At 48.8% G+C, this 22457-nt stretch overlaps 1 protein-coding gene across 5 annotated transcripts in view; it reads left to right on the plus strand.

The window, feature by feature from the left end:
* Positions 1–22457, plus strand: part of LOC134932010 (endogenous retrovirus group FC1 Env polyprotein-like) — a 109330-nt gene that overhangs the window by 41626 nt on the left and 45247 nt on the right. For 2 of the 5 annotated variants that reach the window (XM_063925999.1, XM_063926001.1), the window contains one exon: positions 13382–13429. The exons of 1 other annotated variant lie outside the window; for it this stretch is intronic. The gene's annotated coding sequence lies outside the window, so the exon portion shown is untranslated. Of the gene's footprint in view, positions 1–13381; positions 13430–21730; positions 21809–22457 lie in introns of those variants that run through there. 2 more of the 5 variants (XR_010179222.1, XR_010179224.1) reach the window with 2 other exon arrangements.

The raw sequence follows: 22457 nt of genomic DNA on the forward strand, positions 1-22457 counted from the left end.
TCCGGATTGGCCAAGAAGGTCTTGGTACCCGGAACTTCAAGAGATGGTCACGGACGATCCGTGGCCTCTACCTCTAAGACAGGACCTGCTTCAGCAGGGACCGTGTCTATTCCAAGACTTACCGCGGCTGCGTTTGACGGCATGGCGGTTGAACGCCAGATCCTAAAAGGAAAAGGCATTCCAGAAGAAGTCATTCCTACCTTGATTAAGGCAAGAAAGGAAGTCACCGCGAAGCATTATCACCGCATTTGGCGGAAATATGTTGCGTGGTGCGAGGATCGGAGTGCTCCGACGGAGGAATTTCAACTGGGTCGTTTCCTACATTTCCTGCAATCAGGATTGTCTATGGGTCTCAAATTGGGATCTATTAAGGTTCAAATTTCGGCCCTGTCAATATTCTTCCAAAAAGAATTGGCCTCAGTTCCTGAGGTCCAGACTTTTGTCAAAGGAGTACTGCATATACAGCCTCCTGTGGTGCCTCCGGTGGCACCGTGGGATCTAAATGTAGTTTTAGATTTCCTCAAATCCCATTGGTTTGAACCACTAAAAAATGTGGATTTGAAATATCTCACATGGAAAGTGACTATGTTACTGGCCCTGGCGTCCGCCAGGAGAGTATCTGAACTGGCGGCTTTATCTTATAAAAGCCCTTATTTAATTTTCCATTCGGATAGGGCAGAGCTGCGGACGCGTCCGCATTTTCTCCCTAAGGTGGTATCAGCGTTTCACCTGAACCAGCCTATTGTAGTGCCTGCGGCTACAAGCGACTTGGAGGACTCCAAGTTGTTGGACGTTGTCAGAGCTTTAAAAATATACATTTCAAGGACGGCTGGAGTCAGAAAATCTGACTCGCTGTTTATACTGTATGCACCCAACAAGTTGGGTGCGCCTGCTTCTAAGCAGTCGATTGCTCGTTGGATTTGTAACACAATTCAACTTGCACATTCTGTGGCAGGCCTGCCACAGCCTAAATCTGTTAAGGCCCATTCCACAAGGAAGGTGGGCTCATCTTGGGCGGCTGCCCGAGGGGTCTCGGCATTACAACTCTGCCGAGCAGCTACGTGGTCAGGGGAGAACACGTTTGTAAAATTCTACAAATTTGATACCCTGGCAAAGGAGGACCTGGAGTTCTCTCATTCGGTGCTGCAGAGTCATCCGCACTCTCCCGCCCGTTTGGGAGCTTTGGTATAATCCCCATGGTCCTTTCAGGAACCCCAGCATCCACTAGGACGATAGAGAAAATAAGAATTTACTTACCGATAATTCTATTTCTCGGAGTCCGTAGTGGATGCTGGGCGCCCATCCCAAGTGCGGATTGTCTGCAATACTTGTACATAGTTACAAAAATCGGGTTATTATTGTTATCATACTGTTAACTGGGTTTAGATCACAAGTTGTACGGTGTGATTGGTGTGGCTGGTATGAGTCTTACCCGGGATTCAAAATCCTCCCTTATTGTGTACGCTCGTCCGGGCACAGTACCTAACTGGAGTCTGGAGGAGGGTCATAGGGGGAGGAGCCAGTGCACACCACCTGATCTGGAAAAGCTTTACTTTTTGTGCCCTGTCTCCTGCGGAGCCGCTATTCCCCATGGTCCTTTCAGGAACCCCAGCATCCACTACGGACTCCGAGAAATAGAATTATCGGTAAGTAAATTCTTATTATTTATCATATGCAGAGCTTAAACAATCTTTACTCAAGTTTATTAATCTTCCTTTCTCTTACGTCCTAGGGGATGCTGGGGTCCACATTAGTACCACGGGGTATAGACGGGTCCACTAGGAGCCATTGGCACTTTAAGAGTTTAATAGTGTGGGCTGACTCCTCCCTCTATGCCCCCCCTACCAGACTCAGTTTAGAAAATGTGCCCGGAGGAGCCGGTCACAGCTTGGGGAGCTCCTAGAGCTTCTTTAGTTTTATTTTTTTCTAAAAGTTAGTTAGGCACAGGGAGGCTGCTGGCAACAGCCTCCCTGCTTCGTGGGACTTAGGGGGGGAGTAGTGTCCGCCCTGAGGGGTTCGACCTACTATCTCCGCTGAAAGGACTCTGAGCTACTGAGGGTGATGATCGTTAGCCGCCCCAGGCGACCGCACACTCCCGCAGCATGCCGCCACCCCCTAACAGAGCCAGAAGATTCCGGTGGCAAGTGAGTCACCGGCCCCCACAGCAAGCAGGGAGCCGGTGTGAAGATGGCGGCAACAGGGTGGGAGCGCAGTACTAACTGCGCTCCGTAGGCGCAGTGGTACACAGTGCAGCGCTTTAAGGGGCGCCCTGAGCCAGCGCCTATACCCTACACTGGTCACCAAGGCTGTCAGGGACCTCGGTAACGCTGCTTGCACCATTCCTCAGGCCAGTATAAAGAAGTGAAGAGCGGGAAATAGCGCCATGTTCAGGGGGGTGGAGCTTCTCCTCAGAATGGACACAGCAGCGTTCAGCGCCATTTTCCTGCATGCAGATACAGTACAGAGACGGTGACAGGGAGAGGTGTCCCTCCAAGCAACTCCAGCTATCTTATGCTGTACCAGGGGGTTGTAGAAGGGGGGGAGGCTGTGTAAATACTGTGTAGTCTATTAAGGTACACAGTCAGCGCCAGGTAGTTGTATTATATCTATCTAGGGAAGCGCTGTGTGTGGGTTGGCTCCAAACTCTGTTTCTCTGTGGCATACTTGAGGGGAAACTGTGTCTGACATTTTCCTGTGTGTGGGTGTTTGTTTCTCACATAGCCATGTCTAGGGACTCTGTGTCTTATGCTGCAGAGAACATTTCCTCACTGGAGGAATCCATTCCATATACACAGGAATGTAATGTTTTGTCTCAGATCCCTATTACTGAGCCTGAGTGGTTGACCTCTATTAAGGGAATGATCTCTCGGATCTCTACTAGGGTAGCTCATATTCAAAATCCCCTAGCATATACCCACAAAAATGTGCACTTGCCCAGATTATGCAAGATGACACGGATACCGAATCTAACACTGCTGACGGTGATGGGGATGTGCTGAGGGGGGCGGCATCCCTGGCTAACGGGGTGCAGCTCATGATTGAGGCTATTAGAGATGTGTTAAACATTTCTGACACAACACCTGAGCAGGTTGAGGAGGCTTACTTCACAGATAATGAGAAAGCCTTGCTAACCTTCCCTGCGTCTAAAGAATTAAACGCTTTATTTGAAAAATCCTGGGAGAACCCGGAGAAAAAATTCCAGATCCCCAAAAGGGTTTTGGTTGCCTTTCCTTTCCCTGACGAGGATAGAAAATAATGGGAAAATCCACCCATAGTTGACGCATCTGTTTCCAGACTGTCAAGGAAGGTGGTTTTACCTGTCCCTGGATCTACCGCGTTAAAAGAACCGGCTGATCGAAACATTGACACTACGCTCAAATCCATATAGACTGCTTCAGGGGTGGCGTTGAGGCCCACTATTGCCTGTGCATGGAATTCTACAGCTATAGTAAAGTGGTCAGGCATGTTACTAGAGGATTTAGATTCAATGGATAGAAGTGACATTGAATTCTTTTTACGTAGCATACAGGATTCTGCGGGATTCATGGTGGAATCCATGAAGGACCTGGGTACGCTGACTGCACGGATATCTTCCATGTCTGTCTCAGCTTGCAGGGGTCTCTGGCTACGCCAATGGACGGCAGACGCGGAATACAGGAGAAGTGTGGAGAACCTACCCTACACAGGTCAGGCTCTATTTGGGGAAGCATTGGATGCGTGGATTTCCACGGCAACTGCGGGTAAGTCACATTTTCTTCCCTCAGCTACATCATCTATGAGGAAACCCTTTTCTTCATCTGCATCGCAGTCCTTTCAGACCGCTAAGACAAAAAAGTCCAAGCCGCCTACCACCTCCTTCAGAGGTGGTCGTGCAAAATCCATAAAGCCTGCATCCGCAGGCTCCCAGGACCAGAAACCGGCTTCTGGTTCCTCAAAATCCCCAGCATGATGGTGGTCCGCGAAGCCTGGAAGATGGGCTGGTGGGTGCGAGGCTCAGACGTTTCAGCCACGTCTGGGTGTCGTCCGTCCTGGATCCCTGCGTACAGGATATTGTGTCCCAGGGGTACAGTCTGGAGTTTCAAGACCAAAATGGAGTCTCTGAGAGTGGTGATCTCGGGTCTGGAGGAGGGAGAGTTTCTGGTATCCCTGGATATCAAGAATGCGTACCTCCACATTCCGATTTGGCCGCCACACCAGGCTTATATCAGATTTGCACTTTTGGACTGTCACTATCAGTTCCAGGTGCTGCCATTCAGCCTCTCCACCGCACTGAGGGTTTTCACAAAGGTGATGGCAGAGACGATGGTTCTCCGTAGACAGGGGCTGAACATAATTCCATATCTGGACGACCTGCTGATAAAGGCATCGTTCAGGAAGAAGTTGTTACAGTCCATTGTGTCACAATCCTGACTGTAATTCTCATATTTGGTGACTTACCCCTGCTTTCTGTCCTGGATCCTGTGTCTTTTCACTCACGGAGTTAAACAGCTTGTCAGCACTGAGTTTCCTGAGTTCTCTGCCTGAGAGGTAATCAGCTCCACCTGTGGTGATCTCCTGTGTGAGGCTGAATTCAGTAATCTAAAAGCAAGCATCCTGTGTTTTGCAGAAGTCCAGGCTTCAGTGTTCTCTTGGCCTGCTAGGCCTCATTCTACATCACAGCCTTGGCTAGAGTAGTCACATGACAGTGACATCACCTAATCCTGCCCACCAATCATCAAGGACCAGGAAGTATAAATCAGGAGGCTGAGTTGGAATCTGAGCCATTTCCTCGTGTCACATACAGCCTTGTGAGAGTCTTTATGCTGAGCTCCCTTAAGGTAACCATTGTACCTAAGTTCCTGTGGAAACTCTGTTCCCTTGTTCCTGTATGGTTACTTGTGTGTTGCCATTTGATTTCACCATTTCCCTGAGTCTCAATGTAAAGGCACAGCTGCAATGTTTCGTCTTAAAGGCACAGTACTGAATTCCATGTTCTCCACTGAAAACCACAGCTGTCGTGTTTCAGTTTTACTACTGTTGTAGTTGGGATCTCCAGAGCTCAGTACTTCCGTGCTTCCAACACCTCAGTACCTCCGTGCTTCCAACACCTCCGTGCTTCCAGCACCTCCGTGACTCAGCATCTCCGTGCCTCAGCACCTCAGTACCTCCGTGCCTCAGGACCTCCGTGCCTCCGTGCCTCAGTACCTCCGTGCTTCCAGCACCTCCGTGCCTCCGTGCTTCCAGCACCTCCGTGACTCAGCATCTCCGTGCCTCAGCACCTCCGTGCCTCAGTACCTCCGTGCTTCCAGCACCTCCGTGCCTCCGTGCTTCCAGCACCTCCGTGACTCAGCATCTCCGTGACTCAGCATCTCCGTGCCTCAGCACCTCCGTGCCTCAGTACCTCCGTGCTTCCAGCACCTCCGTGCCTCCGTGCTTCCAGCATCTCCGTGACTCAGCATCTCCGTGCCTCAGCACCTACGTGCCTCCGTGCCTCAGCACCTCCGTGCCTCAGTACCTCCGTGCTTCCAGCACCTCCGTGCCTCCGTGCCTCAGCACCCCAGTGTCTCTACGCACTCCAGTGTCTCTACGCACCTCAGTGTCTCTACGCACCTCAGTGTCTCTACGCACCTCAGTGCCTCTACGCACCTCAGTGCCTCTACGCACCTCAGTGCCTCTACGTACCTCAGTGTCTCCAAGTACCTCAGTGTCTCCAAGCACCTCAGTGTCTCCAAGCACCTCAGTGTCTCCAAGCACCTCAGTGTCTCCAAGCACCTCAGTGTCTCCAAGCACCTCAGTGTCTCCAAGCACCTCAGTGTCCCCAAGCACCCCGTGCCCTTTAGCACAGTTGTACCTGTTATTCTTCACTGATTCATCAGCGCCTTTCCAGTTCTGTCTTTCAGGAGACCTTCAGCGCCCACACGTGCTTCCTGTCTGCCGACCTCATCCTGCATGAGGAGAACTTGGATTCGGCCATCTCTGCCGCGGTTCCTCTTCCCAGTCACCGGAAGAGACCCCGAGTCCACAACACTTCCAAAACCAGGTCAGTGGTGGTATTCGTGTAGTCCTCCAGTCGCCCGCGCAGACTTCGCTAGCACCGGGTTCACAAAAACCTTAGTCATGACAGTAGGAAATGGCCCCATGGACCCGGCCGAAAGTGTTAGTCTGACGCATGACCTCCTAAGCAATATTGCAGGACGCTTGGAAGGTCTGGAGTCGACTCAGCATCGATTGGCACAGTGTCTGCAGCGGAATTCGTCCTCCAGAGATTCTATGACCTTCTGCTCTAAGACTCCTGACCAACTGCAGATTTTCTACCAGATGTTACTACAGTTACAAGAACTTTTGCCTAGTATTCTCTCTGTGATGCCTGATCTCCTCAGGAATACTACCAACGTTGTTGATCCTGTTTTGTCCCATCCAGTTAATAGAGTCTCTTCCTCTGCGCAAGGGAAAGTTTTTCATCAGAGCTATCCACGGCCCAAGCTCTCTGAAGCTGAACGTCAGCGGCGTAAGGAGCTACATCTCTGTCTTTACTGTGGAAATTCTGGTCATTTTGTTAAAGACTGCATTCTTCGCAAGCCAGGGAATGGTGACAAATCGCAGTATCACAGTGCTCATGTCTACAAGTCATCCACAGTAGCCGATCCTGCTACTGCTGACGGGGGTATCAAGATGGCTACTCGGAAAGAGACTCAAATTTATGACTGGGGTCCGGTGATTAAAAGACCTTATCCCAAGTTGGGTGTCCAGAGAAGAATATTCAAGCCATTTAGAATCACAGAGGAGTCAGAGTGTCCAGCCCCAGGGGGGGCGTCCGTGTCTTCAGCCCCAGGAGGGGCGTCTTCAGAGTGTCCAGCCCCAGGAGGGGCGTCTTCAGAGTGTCCAGCCCCAGGAGGGGCGTCTTCAGAGTGTCCAGCCCCAGGAGGGGCGTCTTCAGAGTGTCCAGCCCCAGGAGGGGCGTCTTCAGAGTGTCCAGCCCCAGGAGGGGCGTCTTCAGAGTGTCCAGCCCCAGGAGGGGCGTCTTCAGAGTGTCCAGCCCCAGGAGGGGCGTCTTCAAAGTGTCCAGCCCCAGGAGGGGCGTCTTCAAAGTGTCTAGCCCCAGGAGGGGCGTCTTCAGAGTGTCCAGCCCCAGGGGGGGCGTCCGTGTCTTCAGCCCCAGGGGGGGCGTCTTCAGAGTGTCCAGCCCCAAGAAGGGGTTCTTCAGAGTGTCCAGCCCCAAGAAGGGGTTCTTCAGAGCGTCCAGCCCCAGTGAGGGGTTCAGAGCGTCCAGCCCCAGTGAGGGGTTCAGAGCGTCCAGCCCCAGTGAGGGGTTCAGAGCGTCCAGCCCCAGGAGGGGGTTCTTCAGAGGGCACAGCCCCAGGAGGGGGTTCTTCAGAGGGTCCAGCCCCAGGAGGGGGTTCCGAGGGTACAGCCCCAGGAAGGGGATCCGAGGGTCCAGAGCCAGAGGGTCTACAGAGTGCTGCCCAGCCAGAGGGTCTACAGAGTGCTGCCCAGCCAGAGGGTCTACAGAGTGCTGCCCAGCCAGAGAGCCTTCAGAGTGCTGCCCAGCCAGAGAGCCTTCAGAGCGCTGCCCAGCCAGAGAGCCTTCAGAGCGCTGCCCAGCCAGAGAGCCTTCAGAGCGCTGCCCAGCCAGAGAGCCTTCAGAGCGCTGCCCAGCCAGAGAGCCTTCAGAGCGCAGACCAGCCCCGTGAAGAGAGGGCTCTTGCCTCAGCCCAGCCCCTTGAAGTGGGGGCTCTTGCCTCAGCCCAGCCCCTTGAAGTGGGGGCTCTTGCCTCAGCCCAGCCCCTTGAAGTGGGGGCTCTTGCCTCAGCCCAGCCCCGTGAAGTGGGGGCTCCTGCCTTGGTTCAGCCCCGTGAAGAAAGGACTCAGTCCGTCCCGGTTCCAGCCGGTCCAGCAATACTCCAGGCCCAGCCTGGTCAGTCCGTCCCGGTTCCAGCCGGTCCAGCAATACTCCAGGCCCAGCTTGGCCAGTCCGTTCCGGTTCCAGCCGGTCCAGCAATACTCCAGGCTCCGCCTGGTCAGTTCGTTCCGGTTCCAGCCGGTCCAGTGTTACTCCAGGACCAGCCTGGTCAGTCTCCTTTGGTTCCAGCCAATTCAAGCATCCCCGGATCCAATCCAGTCCTACTCGTCCAGTCAAAGATTTCTCCAGTTTCAGCCTCTAAGCTTTCGTCTGATGGTTTACCACCTATTTACTTCGATGGAGATTTACTGCAATATGCCGCTTTGGTTGAACAATTTCTGTCTCGGATGGAGTCTGATCCTTCAGGTGCAGTAACTCCTTCCAACGTTACTCGATATCTGTTCCTGGCATTCAGAGGAAGAGCTTTGGAGTGGGCCAACATGCTTTTTGAGAGTAATGATCCTGTGTTCCATGACTTACAGAATTTTAGTAATGCTGTGGTTAAAGAATTTGGTCCTAAACCTATGGAATCTGACTCGGTAAAGAAATCAGGCTCTAAAGGGAATGCAGAAGGAAGTTTGTGCTGTCCTCCCAGGGATAATCTAAGAATCTCCTTCAGTAAGAATCCGACCATTAAAATTGCTCATGTTGGAGTCTCTCCTAGCCCAGAGAATTTAAATCTCCAGTGCACCTCATTTTCATCTGCAAACTGTGTATCTATGGGAGATTCATATCTTCCATTAGACTTGGACTCAGACTCTGAATTTGATCCAGTCCATGATGCTACTCCTTTCTTGGGAGCCCCCATGTTTTCTAAGGAAGGTTTTTCTTTACAGGAGATCCCGCGGTCCTTGGTCAAAACCAAACGTTCCCATAAGAAGAAGAGGCATCAACAAAGGTCCTAAATTCTTCTGTATGAATTTCTCAAGTTCCCCTAAGATTGGATGGGTGTCCGGAGTCCACCCTCGAAGAGGGGGATACTGTCACAATCCTGACTGTAATTCTCATATTTGGTGACTTACCCCTGCTTTCTGTCCTGGATCCTGTGTCTTTTCACTCACGGAGTTAAACAGCTTGTCAGCACTGAGTTTCCTGAGTTCTCTGCCTGAGAGGTAATCAGCTCCACCTGTGGTGATCTCCTGTGTGAGGCTGAATTCAGTAATCTAAAAGCAAGCATCCTGTGTTTTGCAGAAGTCCAGGCTTCAGTGTTCTCTTGGCCTGCTAGGCCTCATTCTACATCACAGCCTTGGCTAGAGTAGTCACATGACAGTGACATCACCTAATCCTGCCCACCAATCATCAAGGACCAGGAAGTATAAATCAGGAGGCTGAGTTGGAATCTGAGCCATTTCCTCGTGTCACATACAGCCTTGTGAGAGTCTTTATGCTGAGCTCCCTTAAGGTAACCATTGTACCTAAGTTCCTGTGGAAACTCTGTTCCCTTGTTCCTGTATGGTTACTTGTGTGTTGCCATTTGATTTCACCATTTCCCTGAGTCTCAATGTAAAGGCACAGCTGCAATGTTTCGTCTTAAAGGCACAGTACTGAATTCCATGTTCTCCACTGAAAACCACAGCTGTCGTGTTTCAGTTTTACTACTGTTGTAGTTGGGATCTCCAGAGCTCAGTACTTCCGTGCTTCCAACACCTCAGTACCTCCGTGCTTCCAACACCTCCGTGCTTCCAGCACCTCCGTGACTCAGCATCTCCGTGCCTCAGCACCTCAGTACCTCCGTGCCTCAGGACCTCCGTGCCTCCGTGCTTCCAGCACCTCCGTGACTCAGCATCTCCGTGCCTCAGCACCTCCGTGCCTCAGTACCTCCGTGCTTCCAGCACCTCCGTGCCTCCGTGCTTCCAGCACCTCCGTGACTCAGCATCTCCGTGACTCAGCATCTCCGTGCCTCAGTACCTCCGTGCTTCCAGCACCTCCGTGCCTCCGTGCTTCCAGCATCTCCGTGACTCAGCATCTCCGTGCCTCAGCACCTCCGTGCCTCCGTGCCTCAGCACCTCCGTGCCTCAGTACCCCAGTGTCTCTACGCACTCCAGTGTCTCTACGCACCTCAGTGTCTCTACGCACCTCAGTGTCTCTACGCACCTCAGTGCCTCTACGCACCTCAGTGCCTCTACGCACCTCAGTGCCTCTACGTACCTCAGTGCCTCTACGTACCTCAGTGTCTCCAAGTACCTCAGTGTCTCCAAGCACCTCAGTGTCTCCAAGCACCTCAGTGTCTCCAAGCACCTCAGTGTCTCCAAGCACCTCAGTGTCTCCAAGCACCTCAGTGTCCCCAAGCACCCCGTGCCCTTTAGCACAGTTGTACCTGTTATTCTTCACTGATTCATCAGCGCCTTTCCAGTTCTGTCTTTCAGGAGACCTTCAGCGCCCACACGTGCTTCCTGTCTGCCGACCTCATCCTGCATGAGGAGAACTTGGATTCGGCCATCTCTGCCGCGGTTCCTCTTCCCAGTCACCGGAAGAGACCCCGAGTCCACAACACTTCCAAAACCAGGTCAGTGGTGGTATTCGTGTAGTCCTCCAGTCGCCCGCGCAGACTTCGCTAGCACCGGGTTCACAAAAACCTTAGTCATGACACATTGCTCTCACGACTCATCTACTCGGAGGCATTGCCGTCTTTACAGAATGTCTATTTAATCTATTCATTTATTGTCTTAATGTGCTGCTCAGAATAAACTATAAAATCTAAATTACTGTGCATTAGTGGTACTTAATTTTTTAGATATCAAGTAGCGCCATAGGTTCCTTCCTTTCTGTGTTTTTGCTATTGCTATACCGAGGAAGACTTGAAAAGAGCCCCTCCTAGGTACCTAGGCAGCACTGGTATAACCCCCTCTATACAGACAAATTTTAATTGGAGGGAGCGCAGACCACACCCCCACTTGTACAAAATCTTGAATCTACTCGGAGAGCACGGTTGGATCCTGAACCTTCCAAAGTCACATTTGGAGCCAACAAGGAGATTGTCGTTAGTGGGAATGATCCTCGACACAGAGGTGCAGAGGGTGTTTCCACCAGAGGAGAAAGCATTGGTGATTCAAACAATGGTCCGGGATGTCCTGAAACTAGCCCGTTCATCAGTGCATTCACCTTCTGCGGAAGATGGTTGCCTCTTACGAGGCTTTACAGTATGGAAGATTTCAGGCTCGGTCATTCCAACTGGATCTCTTAGACAAGTGGTCGGGATCTCACCTACACATGCACCAGAGTATACGTCTGTTGGCAAAAGAAAGGATTTCACTCCTCTGGTGGCTGCAACTGCCTCACCTTCTGGAGGGCTGCAGGTTCGGGGTTCAGCGCTGGATGCAAGTCTCAGAGGTTGGGGCACAGTCACCCAAGGGGAAACCTTCCAAGGAAGGTGGTCAAGTCAGGAACCCCTTCTTCCAATAAACATCCTGGAGCTAAGAACTGTGTACAATGGTCTTCTACAAGCAGCACCACTTCTGCAAGATCAGTCCATTCAAGTGCAGTCGGACAATGTAATAACGGTGGCCTACATAAACCGACAGGGAGGAATGAAGAGCAGAGCTGCAATGTCAGAGGTAACAAAAATCCTCCTCTGGGCAGAAAGGCACGCAGTGGCACTGTCAGCAATTATTTCGGGAGTGGACAATTGGGAAGCGGACTTCCTCAGCAGGCACGATCTCCATCCAGGAGAATGGGGCCTCCATCCGGAGGTGACTAGTCGTTGGGGCGTACCTTAAATAGACATGATGGCCTTGCGTCTCAACAAGAAACTTTGGAGGTACTGTTCCAGGTCGAGAGACCCACAAGCAGTGGCGGTGGATGCCCTGGTAACGCCATAGGTGTTCAAGTCAATGTATGTGTTCCCTCCACTTCCATTCATTCCAAAGATTCTAAAGCTTGTAAAAAGAACAAAAGTTCAGGCGATCCTCATTGCTCCAGACTGGCCAAGGAGGGCTTGGTACGTGGATCTGCTGGATCTATTGCTGGAAGATACAAGACCTCTTCGTCTTCGAGAGGATCTTCTACAACAGGGGCCGTTCGCTTATCAAGACTTAACACGGCTATGTTTGATGGCATGGAGGTTGAACACCAGATATTAGCTCGGAAGGGCATTCCGAACAAGGTTATTCCTACCCTGATACAGGCTAGGAAAGGAGTTACGTCTAAACACTACCATCGCATTTGGTAAAAGTATGTGTCTTGGTGTGAATCCAAGAAGTTTCCTGCGGTGGAGTTTCAACCTGGTCGGTTTCTCCTCTTCCTGCAAGCAGGTGTGGATATGGACCTGCGTTTGGGATCCATAAAGGTCCAGCCTCCCTTTGTGGCGCCGACGGCACCCTGGGATCTTAACGTGGTGTTGCAGTTCCTGCAATCGGATTGGTTTGAGCCCTTACAGGAGGCTGAGGTCAAGTTTCTCACGTGGAAAGCTGTCACTTTGTTGGCCTTAGCTTCTGCTCGATGTGTGTCGGAATTGGGATCTTTGTCCTGTAAAGTCCCTACTTAATCTTCCATGAAGATAGAGCTCAGCAGTTTCTTCCAAAGGTTGTGTCGGCTTTTCATATCAACAACCTATTGTGGCTACTGACTACTCAATTGCATCAAAGTCCTTGGATGTTGTGAGGGCTTTGAAGATCTATGTGAAGAGGACTGCTCGTCACAGAAAATCGGACTCTCTGTTTGTCCTTTATGATCCCAAGAAAATTGGGTGTCCTGCTTCTAAGCAGACGATTTCTCGCTGGATCAGGTTCACTATCCAGCATGCATATTCTACGGTAGGATTGCCGTGTCCAACATCTGTTAAGGCCCACTCTATTCGTAAAGTGGTGTCTTCCTGGGCGGCTGCCGGTGTGTCTCGGTTTTGCAGCTTTGCCGAGCGGCTACTTGGTCTGGGTCGAACACGTTTGGTAAGTTCTACAAGTTCGATACTTTGGCCTCTGAGGACCTAAAGTTTGGTCAATCAGTTCTGCAGGAGCCTCCGCGCTCTCCTTCCCGTTCTGGGAGCTTTGGTACATCCCCATGGTACTAATGTGGACCTCAGCATCCTCTAGGATGTAAGAGAAAATAGGATTTTAATTACCTACCAGTAAATCCTTTTCTCGTAGTCCGTAGAGGATGCTGGGCTCCCGCCAAGCGCTTCGTTATCCTGCAGTATTTCTTTGGTTCAGTACTGCTTTGTTCTTAGTTAAGTACTGCGTTTCTTTACTGGGTTCAGTAATGTTTCAGCTGTTGCTGAGTTTTCAGGCTAGTTAGCCTTCTTTGCCTTGTTTGTGTGAACTGGTATGAATCTCGCCACTGTCTGTGTATGTCCGTCTCCTCAGGCACAGTTTCTAGACTGAGTCTGTTAGGAGAGGCATAGAAGGAGTAGCCAGCCCAAACTATTAAACTCTTAAAGTGCCAATGGCTCCTAGTGGACCCGTCTATACCCCATGGTACTAATGTGGACACCAGCATCCTCTACGGACTACGAGAAAAGGATTTACCGGTATGTAATTAAAGTCCTATTTTCTGTTATATGTATTGCAGGTGTCCCTTAAAGTTACCTGAATGCTTCCCTTTCCAGTGATAAATGTGGTATGTAACTTACAAATGGGTGTTAATACTACTGTCTTTACGTAAACTCTCACAGTAAACATTTGACTTCCTTAGTGTGTGTGTGTGTGTAAAAAAAAAAAAAAAAATATATATATATATATATATATATATATATATATTGTAGGTCTCTACTTTTCTGTATTGTAGACGGTGCTAAGTCTTAAAGCAGTTGTTGACTGTGCATGTCGTTATAAGCATTATTGGGAGTATCTCTAGTAGCAAGTAGAAGTCTCTCCTTTGTGCGAAAATAGTGAAGTCTAATGACTATGGGGTCTATTACTAAGCCTTGGATTGAGATAAAGTGGACAAAGTACCAGCCAATCAGCTCCTAACTGTCAATTTTCAAACCCAGCCTGTGACATAGCAGTTAGGAGCTGATTGGCTGGTATTCTATCTCTGTCCACTTTATTTCCATCCAAGGCTTAGTAAATAGACCGCTCAATCTCTAGGTTGTTGCCCAGGTGGTGGTTTAGCTCTGAGCTTACGGTGTGCTCTGTCCAAAAGGAGATCGCTTTCTTGGAGGTCTGGAAGGAGATGTTTGAAAAGGTCTCGTAAGAAAGCAGGTAGAGCAGCAGGAGATATAGAGGGTAATTCCAAGTTGATCGCAGCAGGAATTTTGTTAGCAGTTGGGCAAAACCATGTGCATTGCAGGGGAGGCAGATATAACATGTGCAGAATCTAGCCCCATAGATTCAGGAACGTTCCTAATTCTAAAATTATTCCTGCGCAATCTATTTTCCAAGTCCTCTTGCTTCTCTTTTAGGTCAAAGATCTCTGGGGGTCATTCCGACCCGATCGCTCACTGCAGTTTATCGCAGCGATCGGGTTGGAACTGCGCATGCACTGGCACCACAGTGCGCCGGCGCATGCCAGACGGCCGAAGGCCATCGTTGCCTAACGACTGCCTCTGCCTGAGTGACAGGCAGAGGTGGTCGCTGTGCGGGAGGGGGCTGGATGGCGGCGTTAAGCCACCTTTTAGGGGCGCGGTCCAGCCAATGCAGGCATGGCTGGGCCGTTGGGGGGGCAGGCTGCGGCGGCTGTGTGACTTCACACGCAGCCACTTCGACCTGGGCACGAAGAGGTTCTACCGGCCAGCCGCAGGAGCTGCGCTGGCCGGGAGTTACTCCTCAGATGTAAAAGCATCGCTGCTGTGCGATGCTTTTGAATTTCTGCAAGGGGAGGGGCGGCACTGACATGCGGGGCGGACTAGCCCTGTGCTGGTCCCCCCCCACATGTCTGAGTGCCTGATCGTAGCTGTGCTAAACTTAGCACAGCTACGATCAACTTGGAATGACCCCATATGTCCGTAAGAGGGATAGTTCTTTGTGTACCACTGCTGGAAACTGGCATAAGTCGTCTATTTTGGACTCGAGTGTCTGCTCTTGTACCAAGAGAAGTAAGCTCAGATTTGAAATTGTCAGCTGCTTTTTTTAGTTCTTGCTGAAATGTCAGTTTAATCCCATCTACCAGGGTGGTAAGGACTGTGTGTATAGATGGGTCAATAGCTTTCTCGGGAGGCGAGTCGGCGTTGTGAGGACTCAGATCGATCTGTAGTCTGCAGCGATGTTTTAAACTTGGGTGTGAACATAGAGGGAGTGGAGATGGCCGGGGCCTATCAACCTTTGCCAGACATGTTTAATGGTAACACTGGAGCAGATGATAAGGGGAAAAACACAAATACACTAAGTAAATGCAAAATATATAAGGGCCTCTGTTAGGCAGTGTCTGTCCATCACATACTGAAGATGAGACAATTAAGTAAATTCGGATATATGAGGAGTCGCCTTTGTATCATAGTGTGTTAATGAAGAATATAGGTGCATGCATACAACGGGAGGGTGTTGATAGAGTATGCTGATGCACTATAGGAGTTGCAGCACGTTAATACGTAGTGTAATTACACCTTTGCGATAGGGATGCGCCAGTAAGACATGTATAATGTGTATAATAGAAGCGTATTAGCCAGATGCCTTGATTCACAATTACATGAGATGCATAGTGTGGTAACCTGGCACATATGGTCACAATAAACTGTTGTTAAGCCCTTTCAGCTCATTTAGATATTGTACAACAATACAATAAATGCCTTCGTCCAATAGAGGGGGTCAGCATGACAAAAACGGATATATCCAGGAAGAATAAGAGTAAGATCACATTACAGTGATACAATAAAATCTGATTGAGCAACCACCCAATATCTACATATATAGGAGGCGAGATATGTGTGGAGTGATTAAAGGCACAATTTTTACCTAGGAGGCTTAAAGCTACAGTCCCCCAGCTCTAGTTAACCTCAGTTTAATGAAAAGCAGAGGGAGGAGTGAGAGCCAGGAATGACGTTTCCCCTTCTGGACTCACCACCAGCTGTCCACCTAAATGCACCCTGTAATAGATGCTGCTGAGGCGGAGGGCGACGGTTACGTTTTCGGTCAGTGACTGCACTTAAAAAATTGTACGGCTGCGTGTGGGGGCTACCTTGACCTTCTCCTCTCCTTATCCAAGATGGCCATCACCCGTACCCTCTAGCAGGGAGCGCTCCTGCAGTCCACGCCACAGGATATTCAGCTCGACCAGTAAGCAGCGAGGTGGCGGGACTGGGTAAGTAGGGCACCCAGGAGTAGAGCTAAGGCAGGGGGGGAGATCCGCAGCACACAGACAGGGTAGTAGGCCCAAACCCCTCTCTTCCGGACGTCCCTGGCGGCAGGCAGCCAAAATCAAGGTCCCAGCTTGAGGGGAATGGGTAGGCCGCTACCCGCATGAATGGGAAAAAACTATCCCCCGGCTCTGCAGCTCACACCCACCAACTCAGGGTGGCAGGGCAAAGGCGGTGTGGCTATTTTGGAGACCTGGACAGGTCTGGCGGGGAGTGAAGAGCCACTTTAATAGCTAGAGTAGGCAGAAGCTCTTGCCTCATACGTCTGCCTTCTTAGCTGGCCAAGCCACGTCCCCCTATGTGTGCATACTTTGTGTGTATATGTGGGTGTATGTGTGTAGTGTATATTGTGTTTGTGTATATGTGGTGGTGGTGTGTCTGCATACTTTGTGTGTAGTGTGTACTGTGTGTGTATATGTAGTGGTATGTGTGTAGTGTGTACTGTGTCTGTATATGTGGTGGCGGTGGTGGTGTGTGTGTGTGCGTGAACTTTTTGTGTATATGAAGTGGTGTGGAGAAGTGAATGTGTTATTGAGCACTGGAATGTTGAAATTGATCAATGAATGGCTAATAAGTGCTAGGTGGGGGTAGTTAATGGGTGCTGCTGAGTGTAGTAACTGGTTCTATGGTGCGAGTGTAATAAGGGGTTCTGCTGTGTAAATGTAGTAACGGGTGTTTCGGTGTGAGTGTAGTAATGGGTTCTATGGTGTGAGTGTAATAAGGGGAGCTGCGGTGTGAGTGTAGTAATGGGTGCTGCAGTGTGAGGGGAGTTTTATGGGACCTGATAGGATGGAAGAATGTGCTAATGGCTGCTGGGAGGAGGAATTGATAATTAATTGGGGAGAAATTGGCTTAATGGATGCATGAAGGGCACTTGGGGTGATTGAAGGAATGCACTTGCCACAGCCCTTGACACAAGCCACACCCCCACACCCCTGGTCATGCCCCTTCTCACATCACTAGTCACGCCCTTGTCGGCCGCATAAATTAGGCCCTTTTTAAATTTCAGCTCCAGCCCATGTGGACCTTAATCTGGTACTGCCGCTCAGCACTCAACGTGATGTGTGCTGAGCAAGGGGGGAAGGACGCAGGCCAATCTAGAGTCATCGATAGCGAAGTGCGGGGCAGCGCCTTGCTATCGCTATGGGGCATACACACAGAGATATCCGTGCTTAATTTCTAAGCAATCTATCTTCTAAGATTGCTTAGAAATTAAGCATACATCTGTCCATGTGTAACCCCCTTTAGAGTAAAAATATGCAAATAATTATACCTATAATGCATTATGATTGTAAATAATGTAATGATTGATCTCCCTAATCCTAAAACTTTAGGACATATAGTGGCATGTACAAAGGCTCAGATATTATATTAAATTAGTGAAGGAGAGAAGTGAGGTGAGGGTGGGACAAGTCACAACTCGCGGGAGGGGAAGACATCAGATCACGCCTGCCTGAGTATGACAGGAGTGGCAGCACAGCCACAGCTGGCAGAGTGAGGAAGGCACCACTTCTGCCTGATGCCCTCTTGCAATGCACACCGCATTGCGCCGTCCCTGAGTATACACTGCTAGCAGAGCTGGATTAAGGGGGTAATTCAGACCTGATCGCTGCTGTGCACAGCGGGCGATTAGGTCCAAACTGCGAATTCCGGTCCCGGACAGGCTGAAGTGATTGCAGCTGCTGAGTCAGTCCTGGGCTGCGCAGAGACTGCACAAAATCAGTTTGTGCAGCTCTGCTACACATGCGATCACACACTAGCACAGCGAAAATACACTCCCCCTGTAGGCGGTGACTATCTGATTGCAGCAGTGCAAAAATCGCTTGCTAGCGATCATGTCTGAATTACCCCCTTACTTAAAACAGGGGGGCCCTAAGATATAACATTAAAATAATTTTATATATGTGTGTGTGTGTGTGTGTGTGTGTGTGTGTGTGTGTGTGTGTGTGTGTGTGTGTGTGTGTGTGTGTGTGTGTGTGTGTGTTTGGAAAGAGGCACTCAAACATCATAGACATATGAAAAAAAGTCTTATAAATTTATTTTCACCCGAAATGGGCATTTCAGATAAGATCAAAATAGTGATGGTGGCTAAGCATAAAATATTGAACATAATTCACAATGTGTACAGCACTAAAGAGTGCAATTGATGAAAAGAATATTTGCTTTTTTAGAAGGACATGAAAAATCAAACCAATTAGTCCGTCGAACTCGGTCCCGTATGGACCGTTCAAAACCTGCGCATCATGTTACTGTCACCTTCCACATTCCAGAGCCATCTGTAAGCAGACACAGCTAACTATATACCCATCATAGTTACCCTTACTTACTACAGCTGATCACGATCACCGATTCAAACACCCGCGGCGTGCATCTCACCTCAATGCGCATGCACCAACTGACCCAATCACATCTTAACACTACGTCACCGCACCGGAACCTTCATGCGTTCCACGGCGCTACAAGCTTCCGAATGCAGCACGTGATTGCCCGACCCGTCGATTCCCCCCTACACAGATGCGTTCCACGGCCTAACCGGCTTCCGAGTGCTGCGTTCCAATAACTACTTCACCGCCACGCATGACGGGACATTGTTCACCAACACAGGCATAGATAAGGCTGTTGCCATGGATACCTCATGTTGAGCACATCAGAATACCGCCTCCATGTCTCATCACGGGAAGTCACACAGGCGCTATCACCAGAGCCGGCCATAGGCATAGGCAAACTAGGCAATTGCCTAGGGCATTTGATATGCCTAGGGGCATCAGCAGCTTCTGCTGTTTAAAATGATATGCGACATGCCTATATTCTGTGTGTAACATTTCATATGCAGATACAGCCACAGTCTCACACGGTATATTGGCATGCTGCATATCAGTTTAATCAGCAGAAGCTGCTTGTGCATCCTAGCTACATAGCAATGCAAATAAGATGCATTTTCATAAAAAAAGGTGCCCGACATTAACATTGAGGCAAGATTTATGAGGACACATCTGTATCTAAGCAGAGGCAGAGGTCACAGTGTTAGTGGCAGTGTGAGTGTTGTGTGCATGTGAGTGGGTTGGTTGTGCAGTAGTGTTTGGAATATGTGTAAGAAGTATTATGTGTGTCATGTAAAAATGCATTAATAATGTGCAACATATGTGTAAGGGGCACTATGTGTGTCATGTGTATAAGGGCATTAATGTGCGGCATATGTGTAACAGGGTACTACTGTATGTGTGTCATTATGCGTATAGGGGCACTAATAATGTGCGGCATATGTGTAAGGGATATTATGTGTAAAAGGACAATTATATAGGTTGTCATATGCGTAAGGTGCATTATGTTTATAAGGACATTAATAATGTGTCTCATGTGTAAAGGGCATTACTCTGTGGCATTATGTGTATAAAGTGCTCTACTATGTGTCGTTGCATATAGAAAGGGCACTACTGTGTCGTCTAATGTGAATAAAGAGCAATAGGGTGTGGTGTAATGTGAATAAGGAGCAATTCAGTGTGATGTAATGTGAATAAGGGGCTCTACTGTGAGGAGTAACGTTTATAAGGTAAAGTGATATTACTGTGGGATGTAATATGAATTATGGACACTATCGCATGATCAAAATGTGAATAAAGTTGCAGTACTGTGTGGCGTAATTGGAATTGGGGTTACTATTGTGTGGCCATGCCCCTTGCCAGCAAAAACACACCCCTTTTTGGGCTGTGTGCCAAATGTGCAACCTGTTCCTATTTAAAATATAGGGGGTACAAACACCAAAATAAGGACTGCTATGGGTGAGGGGTGATGGTGCTGGGAAAGAGGTGCAAGGTCAGAGGCGGAACCAACAGTGGTGCTAGGGGGCACCAGCCAAAATCTTGCCTAGGGCATCATATTGGTTAGGGCCGGCTCTGGCTATCACCGAAGCTGTGTTAAACAAACAGTGTGTGTACTTAAGTACAATAGATCGACAAAAACAAGCTATATATTATCAGAAGCGAGATAGCACATCAACGCAGGTGGGAAGGGCACGATCATACAGCTTAAAATAAGCAATCCCTTAGTAGTTAATATCAAAGCACTAATCAATGCATAAATTAATACTATATGTCACAAAGTGTCCGCTCACAGAATAAACTACCGTATAATGATCCATCTCCAAAATGCCATGTGCAAACATGACAACCATAATTAATAAAAAACATAACATTTACATAATAATACATAAGGCCATAAACCCTAATAGAGAAACTAGCATATGTAGAACAAGTTAAAATGTCCAGCTATAACCCAATACTACAAAAAGCACCGAAAGTTATTGCTCTCATTCAAGCCCTTAGGGGACTTAGTGTCCAGTGAATGAATCCACCGGGATTCAGATTGAAGTAGCTTTCTTCCTCGGTCTCCTCCTCTAGATAACTTAGGGATATGATCAATGATCATGCACTTTAATGTTGCAAGTTGATGTCCATTTTCAAAAAAGTGCAGAGCCACCGGCTTATCTCACTGCTGGTGCAAAATTGCCTGTCGAATAGAGAGGCGCTGGTTCGCCATCCTTTCTCTAAATGTGGTAGTGGTCTTGCCCACATAATAGAGTCCACATGGGCATATTAAGATGTAAACAACAAAGTCCATTGTGCATGTAACTTGATGTTTAATCGGAATCTTTTTACCCATATGCGGATGAGCAAACACTTTTCCTGTTAGCATACTGTTGCATGTTGTACATCCAGAGCACCTAAAACAGCCCATCCTACGAGTGGTGAGCCAAGTGTCCTTCGGTTTTGTACTAAAATTCTTCATAGGTTGCATCAATATTTGTTTCAAATTAGGGCCCCTAGAAAAAGATATCAATGGCTTCTTCACAACCTTTCGGAATGCTTTGTCCGTGGCGATAATAGGCCAATGTTTTTTCACCGAACTTGGAAAAATTGTCGCATTGATGTCATATTGGGTAGTAACCACCATTCTATCCAATGTTTTTAAACCTGGAGGTTTTTGTCTCACCTCAAAGATAAAACGTGCCCTATTAAGAGCCTTTTTGATCATTCCTGATCCATACCCTCTTTCCCCAAACCTGGTTGCCATTTCAGAAAATTGTATTTCACATAAATCAGATTGCGTATTGTTGCGCAAAAATTGAGAAATTGGCAAACCATTTTTGAGGGAACCAGGGTGTTGGCTAGTAGAATATAAGAACATATTTCTATCCGTACTTTTGCGGTACAGAGTGGTCCCTAACATATTTCCAACCCTGAATATCAAAACGTCAAGGAACTCTATCCGGTTAGTCTGAACATTAAATGTGAAACAGATAGGGCTAGACAGCCCATTTAGTTCCAACACCATTTTCTTAAAACTTTCACAAGTCCTCTTCCATATAATGAAGATATCATCGATATATCTGTAATAATGCAGAATGCTGGGACCAAATTTGGGATAGATGTTAGCCTCTTCGTATTGTGTCATAAAAATATTGGCATACACCGTTGCCAAATTCGAATCCATCGTGGTCCCAGCATTCTGCACATAGAAAGAGTCTGCATATTGGAAATGGTTCTGTGTAAGAATAACCCGAATCATGTCACATATGAACTCAACTGGAGGTCCACAATACTCAAAACCTGATAATGCTCGTTCCACAGCCATAACACCAAGGTCATGGGAAATGACAGTGTATAACGAAGAAACATCCATCGTTGCAAATAGACATTCAGCTGGTAAAACCTCTATTTGGGTAAGTTTTTTCAAAAAGTCTCCAGTATCCTGTATGTAGCTCCTGTTACTAGTAACCACATGTTGCAATAAGAAATCAATGTTCTTTGCTAATGGTTGTAGTACCGAGTTCTCTGCAGACACTATCGGACGACCTGGAGGCCTATCGGCAGATTTATGAATCTTAGGGATACAATACAGGATCGGAGCAACCGGATGTTCAACTGTGAGAGCTCTCACCAGATGATCATCCAGTTATCATCCTGGTTAAACCTCGTGCCAACAATACATCAACTTTGGATTTTATATATATAATTATTTTTTTATGGGTGATGGCCGGGACACTGCAGGGGGAGATACAGGGAAGCTTAGGGCAGAGATGCTGAGCGGGAGTTACAGGGAGGGTGAGAATAAGGGCGCTCAGGGGGTTAAAGGGAAGGTGATGGCAGGGGTGCTGAGGGGGAGGGTAAGGGCGCTGAGGGGAGTTACATGGAGAATGAGGGCAGGAATGTTGAGGGGGAGTTACAGGGAGGGTGAGGTTAAGGGCGCTGAGATGGAGTTATAGGGAGGGTGAGGACAAGGACACTGAGGGGGGAGTTACAGGCATTGGCGTTTCTATAATGGGTGCAATGTGTGTGGTGCACACGGGCCCCTGGG

This window comes from Pseudophryne corroboree, chromosome 6, assembly GCF_028390025.1.
Source record: "Pseudophryne corroboree isolate aPseCor3 chromosome 6, aPseCor3.hap2, whole genome shotgun sequence".
In the NCBI taxonomy this organism is placed as follows: domain Eukaryota; kingdom Metazoa; phylum Chordata; class Amphibia; order Anura; family Myobatrachidae; genus Pseudophryne; species Pseudophryne corroboree.